The sequence below is a fragment of the Arachis stenosperma genome, chromosome 2 (assembly GCF_014773155.1).
Source record: "Arachis stenosperma cultivar V10309 chromosome 2, arast.V10309.gnm1.PFL2, whole genome shotgun sequence".
Taxonomy (NCBI): domain Eukaryota; kingdom Viridiplantae; phylum Streptophyta; class Magnoliopsida; order Fabales; family Fabaceae; genus Arachis; species Arachis stenosperma.
The window spans coordinates 11,490,546-11,495,240 of NC_080378.1; the positions used below are offsets into that span (position 1 = coordinate 11,490,546).

Consider the following 4,695-nt stretch of genomic DNA (forward strand, 5'->3'; position numbering starts at 1 on the left):
TTGGATTGATGCAATTGCTTGCTCATCTTTCCATGCACTCCAGAGATTTTAGAATCCTTCTTCCTGTAATTGATATTTGTTAATATATTTCTAGTATATATATAGTATGTCTTAGTTAATGATAATTAGTACGTACCTGTTGCATAAAACAAATGTTCAAGGTGGTTGTCTTTATCTCCTGGCATATATTGATGAGCTCCTTTGAAATCAAATTGTCTATTAAAAAATTATTAGTCGTTAATCCTCGATAAATTAAAGTTTGTATACATAGATATATATATCAATGAAAAAGATTTAAAGATTAAAATTATATGTAGACTGAATTGTACCAAGAAGTAACTACACACACTTACTAAGAACATAAATTACATGTGGGGAAGGTAACAATATTTCTTTGAAAACTACATTTCTGGTAAATTCTCTACTTGTTCCATCTATTTTTCCTTCTTTGACTAAAATTTTTGTAGTTGACTGAGAAATACTTCGAGACAGAGTAACATATAATTGGCCATGGCTAAATACATGTTTAGGGAGATAGATCCCTACTTTAGGAATTGTCTGTCCTTGTGATTTGTTTATTGTTATTGCAGAACTCAACCTTACAGGAAATTGCTTCCGGATAAGGATAAATGGCAGTCCTGAATTTTCTGTTGTTTTGTGTTTTATCCGAGGCAAGAAAGCTCTTCTTCTACAGTGATGACCGGTTAAAATTTCTACGTCCAACATGTTTTGAAAAGTTCCACGACATAGTAACCTTGTACCATTGCATAAGCCGGCCTTAAGGTCTATGTTTCTCAATAACATCAAAGGTGCACCTCTTTTTACCTTCAACACATGAGGTGGCAACCCGCCTGTAGAAACTGAGTTAAGATATTCTTGTTGATATAAATTATTAGCATCTCCTTCTACTTCATCAAATGAGACTAAATTTTGTTCTTCTCCTGGAAACTGGTTGATAATTATATCATTAAGCTGTTGCACATCATGATTTTTTGGCGTCAATATTGCCCTTTCTACCATGTAAGAAGCGTCCCATCCATGAGATTGTAAGTTTGAAAATATTTTCTTCTATTAACTTGTGTAACGATGTTTCACCCTCCCACGGAATTGCCATATTTGCTTGTATCCGTACAAAGTCTTCATATATGGTAGGTTCAATTCCATCACCAATGCGCATAAGGTACTCAGCAAAAACATAATCATTAGAAGATCGCATATTTTGTCGCAAATGGAGAATTTTAGTGGAAGCCCATAATTGAGACTTAACTATAGAAGCTGAAATCATTTGTGACTTACTACCTTTCGGTACCACAGGCAGTACTTGGCGGAAATCTCCTCCCATCACCATCACTTTTCCTCCAAATGGCATATTGTTTGCTAATATATCTCTCAGAGTGCGGTCTAATGATTGCACCGATTCTTTATTTGCCATAGGTGCTTCATCCCAAATGATTGCCGTTGTTTGTCTAATCAGCTTTGCAAGATCATATTGTTTGCTTATGTTGCAAATGGATGATGGTTCTGCATTAATTGGGATCTTAAACCTAGAATGAGCTGTTCGACCCCCAGGCAATAATGTTGCGGCTATTCCTGATGATGCAATTACCAAGACAATATGACCCTTATTTCTCAATTCTGCAATTATAGCTCTGTAAAGAAATGTTTTGCCTGATCCTCCTGGCCCATCAACAAAGAACACTCCACTTTCTCTTCGATCAATTGTATTCATAATGCACTTGAAAGCTTTAGACTGGTCATTGTTCAATCTTGTTACGGAACACAGGTCTTCCCAGGGTACTTCGACAGACAGTTCTTCTCGGATAACTTTGGGTATCGAGTTGTCATTGTCATTTTCATGAGTTAGAGCTGGCAAATCGTATTGTGTAATCTATTTTTCTTGCTGAAGGAGTATATCATTTATATCCCTGAGTAGCCGATTTGTGAACACTAAGGCTGTTGTGGTGCTGGTTGATAGATAATCATCCACCATATATGAAAAAAATTCATCCCATAAGCTTCTTACATCTGTAGGCTCACAAAATATTAAGATGGTTGCAAACAACCTTCGTAAAGCACATGGCAATCGTAAAACAGATGCCTCAACCAAACATTCACGGATGCTACTGTCACTCTCTAACAATCCTCGATGTTGAGCAGATTGCTTGAAGGACGAATATTGGATCCCATTCACTGTTAGCAAGTCATCCCAACTGATTGGTCCTCTGACATTAGATAACAGAATACGCAAATAGAATTTTTCTCCTTCTGAAGGTGATACAGTATAAATTCTACCGATGGATCTCCTCTGTGTCTTGCACCGATGCCATTCCTTTTCCTTGTTGTGCCAAGTGTAATACTCTGGAATTTTCCTGTACAAAAGATGCCTAGATTGTTGGTCCTCCTCACGATTTAGAGCAAAGAACTCAGTGAGCATTGTTCTAGAGAAATAATCATCATTAAGTATTTCAGGAATGGTTTGGTGATCATAGAAGCTCACTTGATGTTGATTTGGCAAATGAATTTGTAACCTTTCCACTGATGGATACATTCGGTAAAGGTTAAATTTAAATATTCTCCAACATGCCTCTGGAGCAGCAATCCATCTTGCATCAACAAACTGTTGGACCTCGTCAACATTAGAACTGTTGTGAACTTCCATTGCAACCCGGTCTGGACCCTTGTAGCAATATTTGTAGAGATACTTTATACTCTTGATGCTACTACATATCTCAACATTAATATGGCAATCATACTTTAGTAGTAGCCAAGGGTTGTACGGAACTACCCATCTATTGTCAACCGTGACATTTTGGTTAATTTGTACTGGAGTGTCGAATCGTCGCCTATATTGCGGATATGAGTCGTCACCTCTTCGTGTTTCTGCTGCGAACTCTTTTGGGTAGTTGCGTTTATATTTGCCATTTTTCATGCAGGGTGAAGATTGATCAAGTGTACCGCAAGGACCATGAATCATATGTTTTAGCACAGCATCATGTAGGTGTGGTTCTACTTCTTTAGATGGTATCTCTGCACGTACCAAACTATCATAATGCTCCGGGTCAATTAACTTGTCATTGTTTTCTAAGATTAGCAACATATGTACATGTGGCAACCCTCTTTTTTGAAACTCAGTGACATAAATATAGCTCTTCACCTTTCCCAAGACACCCTTAGTAATTACATCCTCTTTCAGCTGTTCAAATTTGGCTCGAAAAATTCTTGTTGTTAGATCTGGACGATCTTGTGGAGTTTGAACTGGGTTGAGTTCTGAAGTTATTTCAGTCCAAGATGGATTGCATATCATTGTGAGAAAAATATCTGGCTTTCCCTCTTTAAGAACAATCGCCATTCCATCTTCATATCGTTGGGTCATGTCGCGACGGCTACTGGTGGACGAAATTGTGATCACATGCTCTTTGTACTTGTATGAATTTATTCAATAATTGTCCTTATTTGAAGTCACAACTCCGTTCAACTAACCAGCAAGTGTACTGGGTCGTCCAAGTAATAAACCTTACGTGAGTAAGGGTCAAATCCACAGAGATTGTTGGTATGAAGCAAGCTATGGTCACCTTGTAAATCTCAGTTAGGCAGATTAAAATTGTTTATGGGCTTTCGAAATTTAAAGAAGAAATAATAAAAGGGATAGAGATACTTATGCAGATTCATTGGTAAGAATTTCAGATAAGTGTATGGAGATGCTGTATGACTCAAGGACGCCTGCCTTCCCACTGCTTCAACTCAATCCTTCTTACTCCTTTCCATGGCAAGCTGTGTATAGGGGTTCACCATCAGCGGTGGCTACTTTCAATCCTCTCGAGAAAATGGTCCTATGCGGCTGTCACTCGCACGGCTAATCGTCTGGAGGCATCACCCATGGTTGATGGCTACATCCCATCCTCGCAGTGAAAACTAATGCTCACGCACTCTGTCACAGTACGGCTAATCACTGGTTGGTTCCCGCTCCTACTGGAATAGAATCCCTTGATTCTTTTGCGTTTGTCACTAACGCCCAGCACTTGCAGGTCTGAAGCACGTCACAGTCATTCATTACCGGAATCCTACTCGGAATACCACAGACAAGGTTAGACTTTCCGGATTCCCAGGATCCTACTCGGAATACCACAGACAAGGTGAGACTTTCCGGATCCTCATAAATGCCGCCATCTATCTAGCTTATACCACGAAGATTCTGTTGGGGAATCTAAGAGATACACATTCAAGCTCTGTTGCATGTAGAATGGAAGTGGTTGTCAATCACGCGCATTCATAAGTGAGAATGATAATGAGGGTTATTTACTCATCACATTCATCATATTCTTGGGTACGAATGAATATCTTGGAATAAGAATAAGAGAGATTTGAATAAAAGAAAATAGAACTGCATTAATACTTGAGGTACAGCAGAGCTCCACACCCTTAATCTATGGTGTGCAGAAACTCCACCGTTGAAAATACATAAGTGAAAGGTTCAGGCATGGCCGAATGGCCAGCCCCCTAAAACGTGATCAATAGCCTCTTAGGATGAAGAATAAAACAAAACTGAGACCAAAGATGTCTAATACATTAGTAAATCATCATATTTATAATAAACTAGCTCCTAGGGTTTACATGAGTAAGTAATTGATGCATAAATCCACTTCCGGGGCCCACTTGGTGTATGTTTGGGCTGAGCTTGATCAATCCACGAGCTGA

General features: G+C 38.7%; 1 pseudogene; it reads right to left on the reverse strand.

Annotated features, from left to right (window-relative positions):
• Positions 1–339: 339 nt before the first annotated feature.
• Positions 340–3,373, reverse strand: LOC130962552 (uncharacterized; annotated as a pseudogene).
• Between the last annotated feature and the right edge of the window lie 1,322 nt (positions 3,374–4,695).